Source organism: Natator depressus, chromosome 13 (assembly GCF_965152275.1).
Source record: "Natator depressus isolate rNatDep1 chromosome 13, rNatDep2.hap1, whole genome shotgun sequence".
Taxonomy (NCBI): domain Eukaryota; kingdom Metazoa; phylum Chordata; order Testudines; family Cheloniidae; genus Natator; species Natator depressus.
The window spans coordinates 33791121-33816747 of record NC_134246.1 but is presented as its reverse complement, the minus strand read 5'-3'; the positions used below and the strand labels follow the sequence as shown (position 1 = coordinate 33816747).

The 25627-nt window shown below is 47.2% G+C and overlaps 1 pseudogene; it reads right to left on the bottom strand.

The window, feature by feature from the left end:
• Nucleotides 1-18389: 18389 nt before the first annotated feature.
• LOC141997729 (olfactory receptor 4M1-like) lies at nucleotides 18390-21307 on the bottom strand (annotated as a pseudogene).
• Nucleotides 21308-25627: the final 4320 nt, after the last annotated feature.

The window sequence follows — 25627 nt, the reverse complement described above, 5'->3', positions numbered from 1 at the left end:
GGGTGGGACTTTCAAGAGAGACTAAGAGAATTAAACGCCCAACTGCCATTGAATTTCATGGGATTTAGGTGCATAACTCCCTTAAGTTCCTGTGGAAAACCAAGCCAAAATTCTTAGAAGACTTGTATTGAAAGAAAGAAAGAAAGAAAGAAAGAAAGAAAGAAAGAAAGAAAGAAAGAAGCCCCCAAATCTCTCATCCCCCTCACAAATCAACTAAAAATTACAAAGCCAAGAAGCTGAGTGTTAAGGTTAAACTTACAAGAAATCCCGGACTTTTAAAAGTGTTCTCAAGTGTGTGTCATATGTCCTGTACTGCCAAGCTAATGAAGAGTCTCTTGTAATTCAAATGTCACTGGCACCCATGCCTGATACTACTGATGAGAGCAATAGAAGAACCTAAATAGACTAGACTAGACTAGACAAGAATATCATTGGAGCACCTGCTCAAAGAACAGACTAGCGGGGTGGACAAAGGTGCTGGTTCCTTACTTCTAAAGAAAACATCTATGGGACATGTCTATGGGTGGACATGTTTATGTCCATAGGAATTTTGCTTTATTAATGACAGCATTGCTGGCCACAGCACTAGGACTGGTCATACAACATTATTCATCACCATGGTGACCATCCAAGAGGAGATCTGGACGGATGTATTATGCCAGCCCAGGCTAGCATTTCACAATGCATGAAAAATGCTTGTTAGAATAAGGTATAATAGACAGTTACGGTGGATCCATCTCTAGCTCACCCCTGCCTGCCATTCAATAGTCTTCATGGGACTACATTCGGGTCTGATGTGTTAGGGAAGGAAGAACTCTGTGCCTAGAGCTGCTATGAATTCCCGAGTGCTCATTGTATGACACGTGGTGACACAACCATTCATTACATTGCTTAGTGGTTTTGTTACAGCTGGTCTAAACAAAACACCAAACCAGGAGCAAGGATTTATGAAAATATCGTCCAATGATTTTTCTAAATTTTTGGGTTGAAATTCAAATTTTTGTTGTTGCTAAAATGGAATTGTTGAAATCTTTGACCAACTGTAATCATGATGCAGGGCCTGAAGTGGGGCAGAGTTAAGGGTACATGTAGTCTGGCCTTCTGTATACCACAGTCCTTTACATTTCACCCAGTAACCCCTGTATTTAGCCATGTAACTTGTATTTGGCTAAATCACCTTCCAGAAATGTACCCAGTCTGACTGGACATCAAGAGATGCAGAATCCATCATTTCTCTTTGGAGTTTGTTCCAGTGGTGAATCATGCGCACGGTGAAAAATTTATGCCTTGTTTCCAATATGAATTTGTCTGGCTTTAACTTCCAGCCTTTGGTTCTTCTTGATCAGTGAAAATGACAAATGGCAAAAAAAAAAATTCATATTAAAGCTAAACCATTTTTGTTTGTTTTGTCATCAAAATATATGGGAGAAAAAAGAAAAGAAAGAAGGTAAACAACCAATCAACCCCCCTTCCCAGGAAACAAACAGAAAACAAAACCGAAATGTTATTGCAAAAATTTCCTTAAAAAAAAACAAAAGAAGAAAGGCCAATTCTGGATACAAATTTTTCACCAGTTCATTCAGGGCTAAAACTCAGTCCACTGATGTCAACACTGCAGGACTAGGACCCCCAGCCCCAGAGAGGGAGATTAAAGGAACAAAGTTCCAAGTCGCCTTGAATTTCTTGCTCCTGTAGGTTTCAGCCTCGGTAGGACATAGGATTGGAAGGGGCCCCTGGGTCCTAGCAGCCAACCCCGTGATATCACTGGCAATCCCAGCATATTCTCCCGTTCATAAATTTATCAAGCTCCATCTTCAAGCTAGTTAGGTTGTTTCTCCCCGCACTGCTCTTATTGGAGGCTGTTCCCGAAACTCCCTCTGCTGATGGTTAGAAACCTTCTCAAACCAGCCTCAGTTGACCCATGGGCAGTTTATCTCCACCTGTTCTGGTGCCAACACTGTCCTTTAGCGTCAATGGTCTTTGAAAATCCCACTAAATTCCTCTAAACTGTCTGGCCTTTAGACACATGCTTAAGCGGAGTCTGGGACTTAATTAGAGGCAGTCTGCCACAGCTGTAACCAGTGTGTTAATGAAGAAGTGACCCATCCAAGGTCACAGGGTAAATTAGCATCAGGGCAGAAGGACCCCTGTGAGAGGAAGGATAGTCTGGAGGTTAGAGAGGTTGCCTGGGCTGTGGGATTGCTCCTGTTCCACTGTTCTGCTGCAAAAGTTACGTGGTGGCAAAGAGAAAAACACCCATTGAAGAAAGAAAACATAGAAAGTGAAATCAGAAATGTACCTATCGTTTATTCTACTGCATCTGGAAGAAAAAAGGAAAGGAAAAAAAGAGGGGCAGGGGAAAGAGAGCTGCAATTCTGGAATTTCTGCTTTTAACTAAAAACCAGAAACCGTGGGAAAAAAGAAGTAAAACACTTTTGGAAAGTTATTAGTTCTCCCTCACCCTGGATCTAACCGCTCCACTCAGGATCTGTGTTGTGTGTGGAATCCCGCTTGCCCCGTCAATTTATCTCATGGGGGAGTGACTTCCAATGCTTTCCTTCTCACTTGCAGGCCCAATGGATCCTGCTCGGAGGTCCCCAGTGAATCAGTCTTCAGCAGCAATCACTGAGGTTGTCCTTCTTGGTTTCTCCAGCCTCGGCCAGCTGCAGCTGCCCCTCTTCCACGCGATGTACTTGCTGATGCTGCTGGGGAACACTCTGGTTATCGTCATGATCTGTCTGGACCGCCGCCTCCACACGCCCATGTACTACTTCCTCAGGCACCTCTTGCTTCTGGAGCTGCTCATCACCACCACCGTCATGCCCACGATGATCCTTCTCCTCCTCTCCCAGTGAAAGACCATCTCCTTCCTGGCCTGCGCCCTCCAGGGCTACGTCTACTTCCTGGAGGGCTCAGATGAAGTTCTTCTGCTGGCCGCCATGTCCGTGGACCACTATGTGGCCATCTGCAACCCGCTGCACTACACGGCCATCATGACCGGCCAGGTCTGCCTCAGCCTGGTGTTGTCCTGCTGGACAAGCAGCTTCCTCTTCATCTCGACTTCCATGGTGCTCAAGGCCAGGCTGCCCTTCTGCAGGCCCAACGCCATCGACCACTTCTTCTGCGACAGCGCCCCCTTGCTGGAGCTGATCTGTGCCGACACCAGCCTCCTCCGGCCCTGGACTTGGCCATCTCATCCTTCCTCCTCCTCACCTCCACCTCTGTGATGAGAGTGTCCTATCTCTACATTGTCGCCATGGTGATGAGGATGCCCTCGGCCCAGGGCAGGCGAAAGGTCTTCAGCACCTGCACCTCCCACATCATGCTCGCCTCGCTCTACTACGGCTGCTCCATCTTCATCTACAACAAGCTTGCTGGCGGCTCCTCCACAGGCTTCAACAAGGTGGTCACGGTGCTGAACACGGTGGTGACGCCCCTGCTCAACCCCATCATCTTCAGCTTCAGCAACAAGGCAGTGAAGGAAGTGCTGAGGGATGGGATGGGCCGGATGGGCTCAGCCCTCCCTAAGAGTACTTGAAAGCCAGGCTCCCCACCACTCAGTGCACCAGGATGGACTTGTTCCCAGCATCCCTCATGCAGGGGGCCTTCCTTGAGACATACAGCTTTGCCATGGGAAGGCAGAGAGGAAGAAACTATAGGAAGAGAAGAGAAGAGAAGAGAAGAGAAGAGAAGAGAAGAGAAGAGAAGAGAAGAGAGAATTGTCTAGTGACCTCTAGTGGACTAGATCTAGGGGGACTGGGAGTTTTCAAGAGACTCTAAGCCAGTTGGGTATTCAGATCCCATTGAAAGCCAATGGGAATTGGGAGCCTTAGATGCTTAGGGCAGTTAGACACCGATATTCCTTTGAAAGTCAATGGAAATTGGTCACTGAACTCCCCTAGGCCCCTGTGGAAATATCCCAGCTTTGGAGACTAGCTGGTGCCTTGTAGAAGGCCGCAATTTAGCGTTGTATTGCTCCACATCTCAGTCCCACGTCCATTTACCCAGGACCGTACCCCAGCCCCTCCTCACACCACGCAACTGAAGATCAAATAAAGACGCTCCTTGTTCCATTCCCAGGCTCTGAGCCACGGGGAACGTAAGAGGGATAAGACACTGTCATTCAGTATGTCGCTATTCCTGGCCCTTTCCCTTGACATCAGCCATGTTGATTAAGGTGATTCTGCATCTCTTCTATTATTTTAGTAACCTTTTTGTATGGGAAATAGGCTTGCAAGCAAAATCCATTCTGAAAACCCACCTCTGTCATGATGCCCCCAGTCCCTCCCATCTGACATGGGCTAAGCCAACGCCTGGCTGACATTTCTTTCTCTTCTAAATTCTCTTGGTTATGATGTGGCCCCTCAACCCATCCCGTCTCATCTGCCCCCTCTGTCCTGTCCAACACCAGAGTGGGATTTTTAAAGAGGCCTAAGGGGGTTAGACACCCAAATCCCAGCCCTTTGATAATCCCGGCCCTAGAGTGGGAAAGCTTGAAGACAAAGACTATCCTTCTCTGTTACCTGGTAGCTTGTTCATTTGTTTGTTCATTTTATCATTCATTGATTAGTGTGTTGTGTGATGTTGTGAGCAATTTATGTGAGATGTCATATGTAATCGTGTGCTAAATAGATTTAAATTTTATGATTATAGAAGAATAAGATTGATAAATATTTAGGAGTAATGAATATGCATTAGGTATATAAGTAAAGCAGGGCCCAAATACAAGGCCTACGGGGTGAGGCCTGTAAGATTTCAGCTTAGCCATACTAGGCCAGAGGCTTAAGAGTGTTTGACATAAGTAGGTGACTGAAGAATAACACTAGGCCAGTAAAGATCACAAGGCTACTGAGAAAATATGCCAATGAGTGATGCTGCAGAAAATTGACCCTAATGTATTGTTCAAGTCCATGAGAGACCTTAGGGTGACATCATTAAATGCCTGTCCCGACTGCAGGGTATGTGCTGTGCATCAATGCTAATTAGGAGCTATGAAAATGGGGCACCCCGATATTCATGGGGTGAAGACATACAGATAAGGAGAAAAGGGTTGGCACCTTTATGCACATGCATGGGAGTTAGATGGAGTCAGAATTACGATATAAAAGTGTTCCCTGGTTGGAAAAGCTGGGGAAGAACCTGGGGAAGAACTCGAGCAGGAACTACACCCCTGCTGCTGATCAAGTGGTGAGAAATCCACCAGAATATCTCTGAGGCTAGGGGTCTGACTCTATTTATAACTTTTGCGTGAGCATTCACAGGCATTATATCTGCCTGGCTAATCATAACCTTACTTATTACTCTAATACAATGTACTATACAGACTAGGCTTTGTGCTTGTGAATGTATGTGTGGCCACTGTCCTTGGTCTTCTCGTGTTCCTAGCGCCACTGGATCAGAGACAAAGAGCAGAGGTGATTTTCACTCTGTGGCGCTCCAAACTGTAGCCCCCAGAGCCGTCCCCACGGTGGTGTAAGATAACCTCACTCAATCTAGTCTAAATAAAATAAAAGGCTACAGCCTGTTTGTCCAGCACCTAGCACAACAGGCCCGGGATCATCAGCTGGAGTTGGTCCTTGCGACCGTCACGGAAATAAATCGATGAAGGGAGCTCCTTTTTCCTGTCTGAGCTGCCCCCCGAGGTCTCATCCCCACAGCTGCTGCTGAGTCAAGGGCCCCAGTGACATGGTGGAGGCTGAGGGGACAGGTTGGCCTCCCTTCTCATTCACCCAGCAGGGCACAGCTGAGCTGTGCCTATGAGCTGACACTGCCAGAGCAGGGGATGAGTGTGGTGGAACAGGACAGCAAGTGCGGGGTCTGAGCCACTGAACGCCTTTCCCTGGATCTGGGCCGTGCCAGTGTCGGCTGGAATATTCAAAGGAGTGTGAGACAGCTAGGGGCCCACTGAATTTCAGTTATGTTTGGGTGCCTAATTCCCTTAGGCCCCTGGACTATGCACATTCTCACACACCTGGGAATCCAGGGCTCGAACTCTTGGCCTTCCACACATCTGTTTTCACTGCAAGCTCAATGATATTAACACCTAGCTCTTCACTAGCACTTTGCATCAGTAGATCTTACAGTGCTTTACAAAGGAGGTCGGTATCACTGCGCCCACACTACAGATGGGGAAACAGAGACACCCAGCAGGCCAGTGGCAGAGTTGGGAACAGAACCAGGGCACCCGAGTCCTGGTGCTCTATCCACTGGGCAATGCTGTCTCACAAAGCAGCTCAAGCTTTTCACACTGGCGCTAAAGGAAAACGCTGGTGCCTCTGTGCAGTATCAAGTGAGTTCTCCATCCACTTCTGGCCATATAAAGCCAGTCTAGGCACTCCTTAGCCAGCACCCCCCCAACACAGTGCCTCTGAGACCTGGGGCCCCCTTGAGCTCAGCTCTCAGTGCAGACTCCTGGAGCGGGAGGTTCAGTGATTCCAAGGCCAGATGGGATCATCTTGTCTGCCCTCCTCTACAGCACAGGCTGGAGAATCCAACACAGAAGGATCATGACCACTGGCTTACTGCCCCTGCAGGCTGAATTGCATCACAGCAGAGAATACAGTGGGGATGTTCTCCGGCCCACCCCCAGGGCTCTCAGCTGAACGGTCCCAAGTCAGCTCTGCCCAGGAACAAATTTCCTGTCTCTGTGTGTGGGCCCTGGGGAGCCAAGCAATGAATCTGCAGGGTCCTCCCTCGCTGGCTTCCAGCACACTGAAGATAGATGCTCAGCTGGTGTAAATAAGTGTAGCTCCATTGCCTAAATTGCTTTACGTCATCTGGGGATCTGGCCCCTTTGACTCCGATGGAGCTATGCCTGATTGACACCAGCTGGGGATGTGGGCCATTGCCTTCAATAGAATGACTCCAATTTACACTGTTGGGAACTCTGGCCCTTTGTAGCTCTGACATGCCTGCAACCAAAGTGAATGCATCATGTTAAAAGCATCACGCTACAATGGAGCTGCAGCCAAAGGACCCTTTTGTGTCACTGTTGTCTCAGTCAGAATTTTTTTTTGCCGAGAATGAAAGGAAGAAAGAAAAGTTGGGCCATTCATCCCATTCATAGGAGCTGAAGCTCTTAGCAATGGTGAAATCCTCCCAAATTCTGCCTCCAGTGGGAATGAATCGCTCCGTCGCCATTAGAAGTTACACTGTAATTAATCCCACAGGACAAAGAACTAGGAAAGAGCAGACTGGTTGGGAACGTTTGACTTGTCTTTAGTTCAGTTTCACAGGCAGAGAATACAGATAGGAACCCGTATAACGGGCGAGATCCCCAGCTAGTGTAAATCAATGTAGTTCCATGGACATCAGTGGGTCAGTTGAAGTCAACAAAACTGTATCAATTTACGCCAGCTCAGGACTTGGCCCTTAGTTTTCAGTCTTTGCCTCTGGGTATCGCTTAGTGACCAACTTCAAGCACCCAGGGCAGCCTGAGCTGTGGCTTCCTCTGGTGGCTGCATCCCAAAAGCTGCTGAAGCAATGCAGGAGAAAAACAACTCTGCCCCCTGAGGGATAACTGTGTGGCATTTGTGATGGGTTGGATCACAGAAACCCCCTGGGAGCTGCCACCTGATGTGCCAAGACTACTTTTGCTCCTGCTTTCTTGCCCTGGCAGCTTAGGACTTCAGTGCCCTCCTGGTTTCAGCCAGACCCGCTAGCCTGCTGGAATCCCAGACCCAGGTCTGAACCACGTCCCCTAACATAGAATCATAGAATAAAAGGGTTGGAAGGGACCTCTGGAGGCCATCTAGTCCAACCCCCTGCCCAGAGCAGGACCAATCCCAACTAAATCATCCCAGCCAGGGCTTTGTCAAGCCTGACCTTAAAAACTTCTAAGGAAGGGGATTCCACCACCTGCCTAGGTAACCCATTCCAGTGTTTCACCATCCTCCTAGTGAAAAAGTTTTTCCTAAGATCCAACCTAAACCTCCCCCACTGCAACTTGAGACCATTACTCCTTGTCCTGTCATCTGCTATCACTGAGAATAGTCTAGATCCATCCTCTTTGGATCCACCCTTCAGGTAGTTAAAAGAAGCTATCAAATCCCCCCTCATTCTTCTCTTCCGTAGACTAAACAATCCCAGTTCCCTTAGCCTCTCCTCATAAGTCATGTGTTCCAGTCCCCTAATCATTTTTGTTGCCCTTCGCTGGACTCTCTCCAATTTATCCACATCCTTCTTGTAGTGTGGGGCCCACAACTGGACACAATACTCCAGATGAGGCCTCACCAATGTCGAATAGAGGGGAACGATCACGTCCCTCGATCTGCTGGCAATGACCCTACTTATACACCCCAAAATGCCATTGCCTTCTTGGCAACAAGGGCACACTGTTGACTCATATCCAGCTTCTCGTCCACTGTCACCCCTAGGTCCTTTTCTGCAGAACTGCTGCCGAGCCATTCGGTCCCTAGTCTGAGGCGGTGCATTGGATTCTTCCGTTCTAAGTGCAGGACTCTGCATTTGTCCTTGTTGAACCTCATCAGATTTCTTTTGGCCCAATCCTCCAATTTGTCTAGGTCCCTCTGTATCCTATCCCTACCCTCCAGCGTATCTACCAGTTCCTCCCAGTTTAGTGTCATCCGCAAACTTGCTGAGGGTGCAATCCACACCATCCTCCAGATCATTAATGAAGATATTGAACAAAACCGGCCCCAGGACCGACCCTTGGGGCACTCTGCTAGATATCGGCTGCCAACTAGACATGGAGCCATTGATCACTGCCCGTTGAGCCCGACAATCTAGCCAGCTTTCTATCCACATCATAGTCCATTCATCCAGACCATACTTCTTTAACTTGCTGACAAGAATACTGTGGGAGACCGTGTCAAAAGCTTTGCTAAAGTCGAGGAATAACACGTCCACTGCTTTCCCTTCATCCACAGAACTAGTTATCTCATCATAGAAGGCAATTAGATTAGTCAGGCATGACTTGCCCTTGGTGAAACCATGCTGACTGTTCCTGATCACTTTCCTCTCCTCTAAGTGCTTCAGAATTGATTCCTTGAGGACATGCTCCATGATTTTTCCGGGGACTGAGGTGAGGCTGACCAGCCTGTAGTTCCCAGGATCCTCCTTCTTCCCTTTTTTAAAGATGGGCACTACATTAGCCTTTTTCCAGTCGTCCGGGACTTCCCCCGATCGCCATGAGTTTTCAAAGATAATGGCCAATGGCTCTGCAATCACATCCGCCAACTCCTTCAGCTCTCTCGGATGCAGTGCATCCGGCCCCATGGACTTGTGCATGTCCAGTTTTTCTAAATAGTCCCGAACCACTTCTTCCTTCACAGAGGGCTGGCCATCTCCTCCCCATGCTGTGCCCTGTGCAGTAGTCTGGGAGCTGACCTTGTTCGTGAAGACAGAGGCAAAAAAAAGCATTGAGTACATTAGCTTTTTCCACATCGTCTGTCACTAGGTTGCCTCCCTCATTTAGTAAGGGGCCCACACTTTCCTTGGCTTTCTTCTTATTGCCAACATACCTGAAGAAACCCTTCTTGTTACTCTTAACATCCCTCGCTAGCTGCAACTCCAGGTGTGATTTAGCCTTCCTGATTCCATTCCTACATGCCCGAACAATATTTATATACTCATCCCTGGTCATTTGTCCAATCTTCCACTTCTTGTAAGCTTCTTTTTTCTATTCAAGAGCAGCAAGGATTTCACTGTTAAGCCAAGCTGGTAGCCTGCCATATTTACTATTCTGTCTACACATCGGGAAGGTTTGTCCCTGTAACCTCAATAAGGATTCTTTAAAATACAGCCCGCTCTCCTGGACTCCTTTCCCCGTCATGTTATTCTCCCATGGGATCTTGCCCATCAGTTCCCTGAGGGAGTCAAAGTCTGCTTTTCTGAAGTCCAGGGTCCGTATTCTGCTGCTTTCCTTTCTTCCTTGTGTCAGGATCCTGAACTCGACCATCTCATGGTCACTGCCTCCCAGGTTCCCATCCACTTTTGCTTCCCCTACTAATTCTTCCCGGTTTGTGAGCAGCAGGTCAAGAAGAGCTCCGCCCCTAGTTGGTTCCTCCAGCACTTGCACCAGGAAATTGTCCCCTACAGTTTCCAAAAACTTCCTGGATTGACTGTGCACTGCTGCATTGCTCTCCCAGCAGATATCAGGATGATTGAAGTCGCCCATGAGAACCAGGGCGTGCGATCTAGTAGCTTCTGCGACTTGCCGGAAGAAAGCCTCGTCCACCTCATCCCCCTGGTCTGGTGGTCTACAGCAGACTCCCACCACGACATCACCCTTGTTGCTCACGCTTCTAAACTTAATCCAGAGACGCTCAGGTTTTTCTGCAGTTTCATACTTGAGCTCTGAGCAGTCATACTGCTCCCTTACATACAGTGCAACTCCCCCACCTTTGCTGGCCTCCCTGTCCTTCCTGAACAGTTTATACCCATCCATGACAGTACTCCAGTCATGTGAGTTATCCCACCAAGTCTCTGTTATTCCAAACACATCATAATTCCCTGTCTTTGCCAGGACCTCCAGTTCTCCCTGCTTGTTTCCCAGGCTTTGTGCATTTGTATATAGGCACTTGAGATAAACCGCTGATCGCCCCTTGTTCTCAGTATGAGGCAGGAGCCCTCCCCTCTCACACGCTCCTGCTCGTGCTTCCTCCCAGTATCCCGCTTCCCCACTTACCTCAGGGCTTTGGTCTTCTTCCCCCGGTGAACCTAGTTTAAAGCCCTCCTCACTAGGTTAGCGAGCCTGCTCGCGAAGATGCTCTTCCCTCTCTTCGTTAAGTGGAGCCCGTCTCTGCCTAGTACTCCTCCTTCTTGGAACACCATCCCCTGGTCGAAGAATCCAAAGCCTTCTCTCCGACACCATCTGCATAGCCATTCGTTGACTTCCACGATTCGATGATCCCTACCCCGGCCTTTTCCTTCCATGGGGAGGATGGACGAGAACACCACTTGCGCCTCATACTCCTTTATCCTCCTTCCCAGAGCCACGTAGTCTGTAGTGATCCACTCAAGGTCATTCTTGGCAGTATCATTGGTGCCCACGTGGAAAAGCAGGAAGGGGTAGCAGTCTGAGGGCTTGATGAGTCTCTGCAGACTCTCCGTCACATCGCGAATCTTAGCCCCTGGTAAGCAGCAGACTTCTCTGTTTTCCCGGTCAGGGCGGCAGATAGATGACTCAGTCCCCCTGAGGAGAGAGTCCCCGACCAGCACCACCCGCCTCCTTCTCTTGGGAGTGGTGGTCATGGAACCCCCAGCCTTAGGACCGTGCATCTCATGCCTTTCAACTGGTGGAGTGTCCTTCTGCTCCCTTCCCCCAGACATATCATCTGGGCCACTCCCCGCAATGGTACCTGTGGAGAGAACATGAAAAAGGTTACTTATCTGTATCCGCGTTGCTGGTACATGGACGTTCCCCCTTCTTCTGGAGGTCACATGTTGCCAGATTTCTTCACCGTCCTCCTGTCCATGCTGTGCAGCCTGCTCTGAATCTTCAGAACCTTGTGCCTGTAGAAGCATATCCTGATGTCTGTCCAGGAAATCTTCAGTTTCTCTTATGCAATGCAGGGTCGATACCTGTTGCTCCAGACCTTGAACCTTCTCTTCCAATATGGAGACCAGCTTGCACTTTGTACACACAAAGTCGCTTCTGTCCTCTGGAAGAAAGACAAACATGGCACATCCAGTGCAGGTCACAACAGTTGAACACTCCCCATCCATATTACCTTCCTACTATGAGCTTCCTCAGGAGATGCAGTAATTACTCAGAGAAGTCGTTAGGGTGTAAGCCTCAGTGGGCTCACTCCAGGCGAACTCCCAGGCAAACTCCTGCTGTTTGCTGCTCTGCTGTCCCCTGCTGCTCAGCTGGTTCCCCGCCGCTTAGCTGGTTCGCGGAGCGCCGGCTTTTTTAAACAGCCAGGCTCACCTGAAACAAAACACTCCCAACTCCCGCCCTTTTCAGCCAACCATTCAAGCACTCCCTCAAACTTTTAAGCTGCCCTCACTACAAACACTCCGATCCTCTCACCAAACACACACTCAGATACCCAGATACTCACCGACACAGATCCCAGGCAAACTCCTGCTGTTTGCTGCTCTGCTGTCCCCCGCTGCTCAGCTGGTTCCCCGCCGCTCAGCTGGTTCGCGGAGCGCCGGCTTTTTTAAACAGCCAGGCTCACCTGAAACAAAACACTCCCAACTCCCACCCTTTTCAGCCAACCAATCAAGCACTCGCTCAAACTTTCAAGCTGCCCTCACTACAAACACTCCGATCCTCTCACCAAACACACACTCAGATACCCAGATACTCACCAACACAGATCCCAGGCAAACTCCTGCTAACAGCTGTAGGCTTAACTGAAAGCAGCTTACAGAAGTGTGCCTGTCCTTGACATTCAGAAGCCCAACTCCTAATGGGGTCCAAACCCCAAATAAATCCGTTTTACCCTGTATAAAGCTTATACAGGGTAAACTCATAAATTGTTCACCCTCTATAACACTGATAGAGAGATATGCACAGCTGTTTGCCCCCCCCCCCCCAAGTATTAATACATACTCTGGGTTAACTAATAAGTAAAAAGTGATTTTATTAAATATAGAAATTAGGATTTAAGTGGTTCCAAGTAGTAACAGTCAGAACAAAGTGAATTACCAAGTAAAATTAAATAAAACACGCAAGTCTATGTCTAATCAAACTGAATACAGATAAAAACCTCACCAGTTCCAGTAAGCTTCCTTTTACAGACTAGCCTCCTTCTAGTCTGGGTCCAGCAAGCACCCACACCCCCTGTAGTTACTGTCCTTTGTTCCAATTTCTTTCAGGTATCATTGGGGGTGGAGAGGATACCTCCTTAGCCAGCTGAAGACAAAATGGCGGGGTCCCCCACAGGCTTAAATAGACTTTCTCTTGTGGGTGGAAACCCCCTCCTCTCTCCTATGCAAAGTCCAGCTCAAAGATGGAGTTCTGGAGTCACCTGGGCAAGTCACATGTCCATGCAAGACTCACAGTTTTTACAGGCGGAAGCCATTGCCCACATGGTATCTTGACTGTCTCCAGGAAGACTTCTTATGGGGATTGGAGCATTCCAAGATGCATTGTTCCTTAAGTGCTTCTTGATTGGCCACTTAACTTTGCAAATTCCTTTCTCCAGGAACTGACCAAATGCTCTACTAAGGTTATTTAGAAACCAAGCCAGTACACAGTCAATATTCATAACTTCGAATACAAAAATGATACATGCATACAAATAGGATTAATAGATTCAGTAGATCATAACCTTTACATAGATATGTTACATGGCATATGTAGTGTGACAAAGTTCCTCCTCTACCTTGGTGGGTCCTGCACTTATTGGCGGATTTTGCTCACCTCAGAGATTCACAGTAGCCCTCAGCTTGGCCACTTTTGTGGCTCAAATTTGCCATTCACTCAGATAACCTCATCACTGGCCAGCATGGGGAAAAGGAAGGAGAACAATCCCCACTGTCTCTGGTGGTCCACCTAGTGGGTCGGGCGACAGGCCAGGGACCTTCCCCTCTGGTGGGACCAACAGTACAAGTCCACTCCTCCTGTATCCAATAGGGAGTTGGGGGGCGGGGGGAACCCAGACCCTCCCTCTATTCCGGGTTCCAGCCCAGGGCCCTGTGGACTGTAGCTGTGTCGAGTGCCTTCTGGAACAGCTGTGTGACAGCCACAACTCCCTGGGCTACTTCCCCATGGCCTCCTCCCAACACTTTCTGTATCCTCACCACAGGACCTTCCTTCTAATTGCAGATAGCATTTGTACTCCTCAGTCTTCCAGCAGCACACGCTCTTACTCTCCGCTCCTTGTGCATCCCTCACTAACTGGAGTGAGAATCTTTTTAAACCTGGTGTCCTGATTAGCCTTAATTAATTCTAGCAGCTTCCCAATTGGCTACAGGTGTCCTAATTAGCCTGCCTGACTTAATTAGTTCTAGAAAGTTCCTGAGTGTTCTGGAATAGTCCCTGTTGTTTTACCCAGGGAAAAGGGACCTGCTTAACCCGGAACTAATGTACCTACCTTTGACCACTCTTTTGTAGCCATCTGGCCTGACCCTGTCACAGTAGCATAGAACATATTCCAGTTATGTCATATATATTCATAAGCATATTTCCATAAAGCCTTATGGGGGGCAGCGTCACAGTGTTAATGAAGGAACAGGCCATTCCAGGCCAGTTGAGGTTCTGGTGGGCTCCTAGTTATTATAGGTCAGAAATACGTCTTTATTTCTGCAATCCCCTGGGACGCCCTTTGGGCCTCAGCCCTGTCTTATTTTTAGCCAAACTCCTTAGACGCCTTTGAAAATCCCCTAGTGGTAGAATGAATTTATAGAGCAGCAATGGACAAGTGTCTGTAATCGAGCTGCTTGAAATGTGTCATCTCCCACATTTTCCCATTGAAAAATGTTGTTTCATTGACATTTTCCAGGATAATATGTCGATTCTGGTTGTTTTTTTAATAATTCCTGTCAGGAGAATCTAAACAAAAATTAAAGTTTGACTCATAATTTCAAGACAGTCTTTCACTTTTGGTCAATATTTTAAAATGGGTTTTGTTTGTTTCAAAAGAGTATTTCCAAATGAAAAATTCCTTTTTGTAATGTCAAAACATTTCGTTTTGACCAAGAGTGTCAACATTTTTCTGTTTGACATTTTCATATCCCATTTTTCTGAACTTTTCATTGCATCAGCGTATTTGTTACTTAGAATTTTTGTCCTGATTCAGCATGAAAAGAAATCATAGAATATCAGGGTTGGAAGCGATCTCAGGAGGTCATCTAGTCCAACCCCCTGCTCAAAGCAGTACCGATCCCCAACTAAATCATCCCAGCCAGGGCTTTGTCAAGCCTGACCTTAAAAACTTCTAGGGAAGGAGATTCCACCACCTCCCTAGGTAACGCATTCCAGTGTTTCACCACCCTTGTAGTGAAAAAGTTTTTCCTAATAACCAACCTAAATCTCCCGTACTGCAACTTGAGATCATTACTCCTTGTTCTGTCAATGTTGAACTATCAGAATTCCCCACAGATGGGAATTCCATTTTCCAGCCAATGCTAGGTGCTAGTGTTCATGGGGGTAAAAGAAGAACCTTTATTATTTTTGTGATTATTTTTCTCTTCATTCTTCATTCATTTTGAACACTCCAGACTTGTTCCATTTTGATGGCTCCTGCTAACCACAGGGCAAATCCAACTTGGTGAAAAAACACATCTTGCACAAACATTTTGTAGACCTAGAAACACCCAGCATAGCTGAGACACTGGGGGATAGATGGCCCGTAATTATAAAGATTGTAATGGGAAGCTGGTACACAAATTTTTTATGTGGTTTGGCAAATCTTAACCCAAATAGGTTGATGGATGAAAGGAAAAACCAGTATTTTTCTGCTGTTCTGAAACAAACCAACAAACCAGAGACCCTGGGACATCATAAGACAAACTAGGATGATACTGGGACATTGTATGAGAAACTGGGACTGTCCTGGTAAAATCAGGCCATGTTGTAACTTTAGGAGGGCTAAGGGTTCCCAAGCCACCTAGTGGATTTGAACACCCAAGCCCCTTTAAAATTCATGGGAGCTGTGGACTTAAAATCCTAGCAAGGGTGAAAGGCTCAGCCAAGGAGTCTAGCCCTGGTTGTGGGGCCGCAGGTGCAGTCCATAAAGCTCAGCATCGCTCCTGAGTCTTGGTGTCTGTATATAAGGGTCTTCCCAGGACTTTGGGCCTGAAGTTTCCAAAGCAGTTGCTAGTTTTGGGTGTCAAGCTTGAGGCAGCCTGGATGTGTTCAGGGATACGTCTTCAGCAAAGCCTCTGAGATGCCCACAGGTAATCAGGGAGAACGCTGAGTTCAGAGGCCAAACCCTCATCCTCCCCTGGGGACACGGCTGGAGGTTGGGGAAGCCCAATTTCCATGTGAAGAGTTCTGGAGAAAAATCTTGCTCCTGTGTCATTTCCCAAGGATTTTTTTGTTTTTCTGTAAGAGATGAGGGGAGCTGAGCCCACATTGTGAAGGACTAACAACACCATGCTGGCCTCAAATTGGGTACTGAAAAATTGAGATACCCCAAATCTTGGATCACTTGTGAAAATGTTGGCTCTCGTGCAATGAGTCATGGATGTGTAACCCTTCTGCCCGTCAGAGTTGGCAGCAACAAGGGCCGGGTTCAGTATCTAGGGGTTCCATTCCAATACACAATGCAAAACCAGCTCGAGCCCCCACCCAGTGACCACCCCCACCCCCGCTGGGTGCCTCTAAGAGGTAATACTTCCCCTCTCACAAGCACAGAGTCTGAGTGTAGCAAAAGCCTTTTAATAACAGAGAGAAACAATGTCGCATTATGTTGGGGAAACACCACCAACAGGATTCATAACACAACCCATGAGCAAAAAACCCAACCCAAGCAGATTGGGCTGTGTCCTTTCCTTTTGGTTCTTGAGTCCAGCAACCTAAAATCACCCAAAGTCCCAAAAGTCCAACAACCCAAAGGTCTCTGTCCCTGGTCAGTGCAGCCCCAGAGTCTGAAAGTTTATCTGCAGAGTTTTACCTTCCAACCTCGGTGGAGATGGGGGGTTGTTAAGGGGCACCTTACATGGTCCAAAGTCAATCGCCCCACTCTCCATGGGGCTCCGCTCCACTCCACCAGCCGTCCCACAAATCGCTCCACTCTGCCAGCCGTCCTGCAAGCCACTGTGCTCTGCCAGCCATCCTGCAAACTGCTCTGCACTATATCTTTAGGCTCCCCCACTACTTAACACAACACTCAGTGATTTCAGCTTGTAGTAGGGGAGCCTTAGTACTAGTGCACTATTAGCCCAAAGTGAATTCAGCTCAGCAGCCTGTAACTAGACTCCTAAGGGAATCAAAATTAGCTCTGATATTCTACAGTGGAAAGAAAAGAAAGTGTAATTAGTATGTAAGGCCCTTACCAGAGGACCCATACCACCAGGTACTAATACCTATCCCCAGCTTCTCTCCAGTCATGGGGTTTTGGAACCCAAGACCCTTGCCTAGTGAGTGCTGCTTAGTTGATGGTGAGTCCCTCCAGCATAACAAAAGGCCAAGTACAGTTCCACTGACCTTGATTCACATAAACAGGATAATAACAGTTTATTCCTGCCCCAATAATAGAGAAACTGGGGCTCCTACAGCAGCCAAAGTGACCATCTAGGTGGGGTGGGTGTGTCTATGCAAATGAGATCAGCCCCTGAAGTTCTTTTCCACAACCCACCATGACTCGCCACCAGATGTCAGGGTAGAGCTCATCCTGACTCTGCTTACAGATGCTTGTGATGAGCCGGGCACACAGAGACTATGCACACTAGTAAGGTTTCATGCAGGCCCACCACTTGGCCATAGGAGCCATAGGGAATGGGACATGGGGGCTTTCCCATCTAGGGAGGGCCAGCTATGATCTGGGATAAACCGCCCATTGGGAAAGTTTATTCCAGCCCCTTAACAGTTCAGGTTTATGACCTGAAGCCCAAGTATTTATGTTTTTTTAACTGATGTAAATCTGCAAGCCTCACTGGTGTCAATGGTACATTGCTGATTTTCAGGGATTGAGGATCTGGTTCTGTATTTCCTTTGGTGTTTTAACAGAACTACAATAAACTGTCAAAGTCTTTCCCGTCTTTAATTATTTGATGGCTCTGTAGAAATTAGTAAAATACTTGGAGACAATTTCGGTTCTCAGTAACCTCAGTGCAGACTCTGGGGTTACCAAAGAGATTCTATAGAGTTATTCCATAGATATTCTGAAATGATTGAAGTTATTCAATAGATGCTATGGAATTATTCAACAGATACTACAAAATTACTCCAGAGTTATTCTGTAGTACCACAGAGCTATTCCATAGACACTAAACAATTACCTCACAGAAGACTGATAATACCAGCAATTATAAATGTTATTCTGTGGATAGTAAGGAGTTACTCAACAGAAACAACAGATTTACTTAACCCATACTACAGAAGTTTGGCACTGTTGTTCCATAATACTATACAGAGCTACTTCTTACATACTAGAGAGTTGCTGCATAGCTTCGCACAGATAATGCAGTGTTACTCAACAGGTACTGGAGAATTACCACAAAGTTACTCCACAGATGCTAAAGATTTATTCAGTGGATCCTTCAGAATTATTACAGAGCTACTCCAAAGTACTATAGAGATGCTCCATATATATAAGATAATTACTCCATAGACACCTTTGAGTTCATCCATACAACTGCAGCATTGTTCCATAGATACTATAAAGTTATTCAACAGATTTTATAGGTTTAATCAATAGGTACTGCAGAATTATTCCCGAATAACTGAGGCCGAAACTTGGCCTTACACATGACAATTAAAACACAAATAAAGTGCAAATACTCATACTTCTTCACTTTGCAATAGTGCTTTAACTTTTCACCCACCAGGATATGTATCTGTTGATTAACTTCCTCATGGAGCTTTTGATCTCCTTGTTCCTCAGGGTGTAGATCATGGGGTTGGTGAGGGGGAAGACCATGGTGTGGAACACGGCCAGCACTTTCTCCAGGGGGGCTGTCTGGAAGGGCAGGGCATAGATGTAGACGGCTGGGCCGCACATCACGAAGACCACGATGATGTGCGAGACGCAGGTGGAGGCCACTTTTCTCTTCCCCCTGGGGGAGTGAGTTCACTGCCAGAGCAGCAGGGCGGCACAGGAGATCATAGAATCATAGAATCATAGAATATCAGGGTTGGAAGGGACCCCAGAAGGTCATCTAGTCCAACCCCCTGCTCGAAGCAGGACCAATTCCCAGTTAAATCATCCCAGCCAGGGCTTTGTCAAGCCTGACCTTAAAAACCTCTAAGGAAGGAGATTCTACCACCTCCCTAGGTAACGCATTCCAGTGTTTCACCACCCTCTTAGTGAAAAAGTTTTTCCTAATATCCAATCTAAACCTCCCCCATTGCAACTTGAGACCATTACTCCTCGTTCTGTCATCTGCTACCATTGAGAACAGTCTAGAGCCATCCTCTTTGGAACCCCCTTTCAGGTAGTTGAAAGCAGCTATCAAATCCCCCCTCATTCTTCTCTTCTGCAGACTAAACAATCCCAGCTCCCTCAGCCTCTCCTCATAAGTCATGTGCTCTAGACCCCTAATCATTTTTGTTGCCCTTCGCTGGACTCTCTCCAATTTATCCACATCCTTCTTGTAGTGTGGGGCCCAAAACTGGACACAGTACTCCAGATGAGGCCTCACCAGTGTCAAATAGGGGGGAACGATCACGTCCCTCGATCTGCTCGCTATGCCCCTACTTATACATCCCAAAATGCCATTGGCCTTCTTGGCAACAAGGGCACACTGTTGACTCATATCCAGCTTCTCGTCCACTGTCACCCCTAGGTCCTTTTCCGCAGAACTGCTGCCTAGCCATTCGGTCCCTAGTCTGTAGCGGTGCATTGGATTCTTCCATCCTAAGTGCAGGACCCTGCACTTATCCTTATTGAACCTCATCAGATTTCTTTTGGCCCAATCCTCCAATTTGTCTAGGTCCTTCTGTATCCTATCCCTCCCCTCCAGCGTATCTACCACTCCTCCCAGTTTAGTATCATCCGCAAATTTGCTGAGAGTGCATTCCACACCATCCTCCAGATCATTTATGAAGATATTGAACAAAACCGGCCCCAGGACCGACCCCTGGGGCACTCCACTTGACACCGGCTGCCAACTAGACATGGAGCCATTTATCACTACCCGTTGAGCCCGACAATCTAGCCAGCTTTCTACCCACCTTATAGTGCATTCATCTAGCCCATACTTCCTTAACTTGCTGACAAGAATACTGTGGGAGACCGTGTCAAAAGCTTTGCTAAAGTCAAGAAACAATACATCCACTGCTTTCCCTTCATCCACAGAACCAGTAATCTCATCATAAAAGGCGATTAGATTAGTCAGGCATGACCTTCCCTTGGTGAATCCATGCTGACTGTTCCTGATCACTTTCCTCTCATGTAAGTGCTTCAGGATTGATTCTTTGAGGACCTGCTCCATGATTTTTCCAGGGACTGAGGTGAGGCTGACTGGCCTGTAGTTCCCAGGATCCTCCTTCTTCCCTTTTTTAAAGATTGGCACTACATTAGCCTTTTTCCAGTCATCCGGGACTTCCCCCGTTCGCCACGAGTTTTCAAAGATAATGGCCAAGGGCTCTGCAATCACAGCCGCCAATTCCTTCAGCACTCTCGGATGTAACTCGTCCGGCCCCATGGACTTGTGCACGTCCAGCTTTTCTAAATAGTCCCTAACCACCTCTATCTCCACAGAGGGCTGGCCATCTCTTCCCCATTCTGTGATGCCCAGCGCAGCAGTCTGGGAGCTGACCTTGTTAGTGAAAACAGAGGCAAAAAAAGCATTGAGTACATTAGCTTTTTCCACATCCTCTGTCACTAGGTTGCCTCCCTCATTCAGTAAGGGGCCCACACTTTCCTTGGCTTTCTTCTTGTTGCCAACATACCTGAAGAAACCCTTCTTGTTACTCTTGACATCTCTTGCTAGCTGCAGCTCCAGGTGCGATTTGGCCCTCCTGATATCTTTCCTACATGCCCGAGCAATATTTTTATACTCTTCCCTGGTCATATGTCCAACCTTCCACTTCTTGTAAGCTTCTTTTTTATGTTTGAGGATGGAGGACGGAGGAGGACGAAGCACATCATGATGACCATGCCATTGTTGAGGAACATGATCATCTCCACTGCGCAGGTGTCAGCGCAGGCCAGCTTCACCAGCTTATGGACGTCACAGAAGAAGTTGTCCAAGATGTTGGGGCTTCAGAAGGACAGCTGGATGGACAGACCAAAGAGGATGATGCCATGAATGAAGTCCCCTGCCCACGCTGCCCCCACCATGATGCAGCAGATCCCTCTGTTCATGAGCATGGCATAGCACAGAGGTTTGCAGATGGCCACTTCGTGGTTTTAGGCCAAGGCCATGAGCAGGAAGGCCTCGGCACCCCCCAGAAAATGGAGGAAGAAGAGCTGGGCCATGCAGCCCCCGTATGAGATGGTGTTGCAGAGGGAAAAGAAGTCGGCCAGCATCTTTGGGGGATGGGGGGGGGGGATGTGATGGAGCAGTAGCAGTTGTCCAGGAAGGCCAGGTTGGCCAGGAAAAAAAACATGGGGGAGCTCAGGCAGGGGTCACTCTGGATGGTGAAGATGATGAGGAAATTCCCTAGGAGGATGATGATGTAGAAGAGCAGGAAGAAGAAAAAGAGGAGGAGCTGGACCTCCTGCATCTGGGATAGTCCCAGCAGGATGAACTCTGTCACCCCTGTGCAGTTCCCCTACTCCATCCCATCCATGTGAACCCCTGTCTTGATCACACATGGAGAATGAGAATGGATATGGTGACTCAATATTACAACTGGTCGAAAAATGGAAAAAACATTTTTTATTAAAAATGTTCAAGATTGTTTTTTGTTTCAAAGGGTAGTAGAGAGCAACAAAGCTCTATAGAAATTAGTAAAATGCTTGGAGACAATTTTGATTCTGAGTTACACTAGTTCAGACTCTAGAGCTACCCACAGAGTTAGCAAATAGATGCTACCGAGTTACTTCATAGATATTATGAAATGGTTGGAGTTATTCAATAGATGCTATGGAATTATTCAACAGATACAAAAAATGGAAGAGAGTGGAAGTTGATAGTAATGAATATAAACAGATATTAGGAATTGTAGAAAATTGATAAGGGAAGCCAAAGGACACAAAGAAACATAGATAATAGATCCTGTCAAACTAACTTAACATCTTGTTTGATGAGATTACAAGTTTGGTTGATAAATGTAATTGTGTTGATGTAATACACTTAGATTTCTGTAAGGCATTTGACTTGGTACTGCGTGATATTCTTTGCACGAGGGGTCCCCCAGGGATTGCTTCTTGGCTTTGGTCTATTTAACATTGTTATTAATGACCTGGAAGAAAACATAAAATCATAAACATAAAGTTTGCAGATGTCACAAAAAGCAGTGATGCTGAAAATGATTTTGGGGTCATGGTGGAAAATGAGCTGAATATGAACTCCCAACGCGGTGGCACAGTTGGACTACAGTGATTCTGGGATGCATAAACAGGAATCTCAAGTAGGGATAGAGAGGTTTTTACCTCTGTGCTTGGCACTGGTGTGACCACTGCTGGAATCCTCTGTCCAGTGTTGCTGCCCACAGTTCAAGAAGGAGGTTGACAAATTGGAGAGGGGTCAGAGAAGAGCCACAAGAATGGTTAAAGGGTTAGAAAACCCACCGTGGAGTGACAGAGTTAAGGAGCTCGATCTATTTAGATTAACAAAGAGAAGGTTAAGGGGCAACTTGAGCACAGTCCATAGGTACCTACACGGGGAACGAATATTTGATCATGGGGTTTTCAATCTAGCAGAGAGAGGTGTAACATGATCCAGTGGCTGGAAGTGGAAGCTGGACAAAGGCGTAAACTTTGAAAGGTGTGGGTAATTAACCATTGGAGCAGTTTACTAAGGGTCATTGTGGATTCTCCATCACTGACAAGTTTTAAATCAAGACTGGGTGTTTTTTCTAACAGATCTAGTCTTGGAATTAATTTGGGGCACTTCTTTGGCCTGTGTTATACAGGAGTTCAGACTGGATGATCAGAGTGGTCCCTTCTGGCTTGGGAATCTATGAATCTGTGCTCATTCACTATCCAGAATTATACATCATTAAAAAAAGCTAACAAAGCTTGTACTCTTACCTTTAGCAAGCCCTCAGTTTTATACTTCAGTGCATCCAATGAAGTGAGCTGTAGCTCACGAAAGCTCATGCTCAAATAAATTGGTTAGTCTCTAAGGTGCCACAAGTACTCATATTCTGTATGGGTATATCATCACACCCCCTTAATCTCCCGGGGGGGTATGTGTGTTTGGACAGCCCACTATCGTTCTTTAATGTCAACATTTCTTTATCTCCTTTAAACCTTGGTTTCCAAAGGGTCTTTTTCGTTCAAAGTTCAGTTTTGTTTGTGAATAATTACAAAAAAATCATTAGCAATTTTCCTGTGTTGCCTTTTAAGAAACATAAGAGCCTAAAAATGGCCGAACTGGGTCAGATCAATGGTCCTTCTAGCCCACTGTCCAGTCTTCCAATAGTGACCAGCGCCAGGTGCTTCTGAGGGAGTGAACAGAACAGGGCAATTATTAAGTGATCCATTCCCTGTTGTTCAGTCCCAGCTTCTACCAGTCTCCACACCTTCTCCACACTTTCTCCACACCTGTCATGATTGTATAGACATCTCTCGTACTCCGCTTTGTCCTCTCTTTTCTAAACTGAGCAGTCCCAGTCTTTTGAATCTCATACAGAAGCTGTTCTGTCCCCCTAATAATTTTTGTTGACCTTCTCTGCACCTTTTCCAATTCCAATGTATCTTTTTTGATATGGTGCCAACCAGAACTGCACGCAGTACTCAAGGTGTGGGTGTACCATGGGTTTATAGAGGGGCAAGATCATAGAATCATAGAATATCAGGGTTGGAAGGGACCTCAGGAGGTCATCTAGTCCAACCCCCTGCTCAAAGCAGGACCAATCCCCAATTTTTGCCCCAGATCCCTAAATGGCCCCCTCAAGGATTGAACTCACAACCCTGGGTTTAGCAGGCCAATGCTCAAACCACTGAGCTATCCCTCCCCCCAAGATGATATTATCAGGTACACCCATGACCCCAATCTCTTTGAATAATGAAACTGTCAATGCAGGTTCCAGCTTTTGTTGTTTACATTCTATGCTCATCAGTTCCTCCAACTCTCACATGGAGGTTTTTCATGGGATTGGCCTCACAGCTACTGGCCAATCTGGGTCATTTATGATGAATATGGAGTCCACATCAGCCCATCATGACAACCAAGTTCAGGATCTATCCAAGCTGGGTCCTCCCCGTACTGGTGGATGGTTGCAAAACAGGGACACTATGCTGCTCAAACTGGGCAAAGCTGGAGGCTTTCCACATAAAATGCCAAAGTCGTATATTGGGCAAAAAGTGGAATGACTTGATTCGTGACACAGACGTTTACTTTCGCTCAGGTCTACAGACTGCTGGTGCCGTTGTCCACAGCCGGCGTCTGACGCTTTTCGGACATGTCACCAGAATCACAGACTCGTAGGACTGGAAGGGACCTCGAGAGGTCATCTAGCCCAGTCCTCTGCACTTTTGGCAGAACTAACTAGAATGCCACAAGACGTTCCAGTGAACACCGTTCTCCGTGTGGCTTGTAAGATCCAGGATAAAATTCCACCAACCAAGGGGTAGAGGCGGACCCCCATTACACAGCTTCATCACGTCTGTTCCAATCTTGGACTCCCAGCCCATCAAGCCCTTGCGGCCACGCGGGAATGGACCAAATGGCAAATGATCGCTAGGCCACCTATATCCGAGGTCCCTGCAATGGTGGGAAATTGACCAGCTGAGATAGGCCCAGTCAATCCCAGCAGGCGCCCTGCAGAGAAAGGTCCCTGCCAATCTGACCTGGAGTAAATGCCTTCCCCACACCAAATCTGGGATCGGTTTGACCCTGAGCATGGGAGCGGGAGAGAGAAGGGCCGATGCCACCTCGGATGCTGGCCCACCCCCTCCAGGGTCCCAATCTCAGCCAGGACTATCCCTGATGGGTAGAAACCTTCCTCTCATTTCCAACCTGGCTTTGTCCATGGCCAGTCGATCCCCGCTTGTTCCTGTGCCAGCATTGTCCTTTAGTGTCAGTAGCTCTTCTCTCTCCCTGGGATTCACCACATCCCCTCTCAGCCTTCATTGCGCTCGGCTGAGCAAGCCAATCTCTTCCTCTCCTGTCTCATACGATTGGCCTTGCTTGTCCTGGGAGCCCCTCTTGGCTCTTGCTCAGTTTGCCTTCATCTTTCTTAAACACGGGTGACCAGAATTGCTCACAGGATTTCAGAAGAGGACTCCCCAATGCCTTGTCCAACGGCACTAATACTTCTCTACCTTCACTGGAAATGCCTCTCCTAATACATCCTAGGGACGCATTAGCCTTTCTCACAGCCATGCAACATTGGTGGCTCCTAGTTATCCTTTGTACTGATGCCGCCTCCTGGTTCTGTAGCGTCAGCCAATTTCATCAGTGCACTCCTAATTTTTGTGCCAGAGTCATTCCTGAAAATATTAACTCAGACTGGTCCCAAGACCGATCCTTCAGGAACTCCACCAGTAGCCTTCCTCCACCCTGATCATTCCCCTTTCAGCACAGCCCATTAGCTCTTCTCCAATCATATGGTGCCACCCTGAAATTGATAGGTTTGTTAAAATCCTTGCCACAGGACTTGTAATCTCATGTGTCAGTTCTTTCAGTATTCTGGGCGGTGGGGAGATCATCTGGTCCCTCAATTTGAGTGCATTGAGCTCATTAAGTTTTGCTTCCACCTCATCAGACGTGATAATTTCCATTTCTATGCCCGCATTTCCATCAGTCATCCCACCTGCTTGCCCATGTTATCCATTATCCTCTTACTGCAAAATGAATCCTTCTGCCTGCTTCCCTTCCATCCCAGACCAGAACAACAGACTCATCCAGCCACTATCCCCCTCAAGGCAGCACCAGGGCTCTCAGATTCATTGGAGAATTGGTCTGATACCAACAAGCAGAAATTCAATAA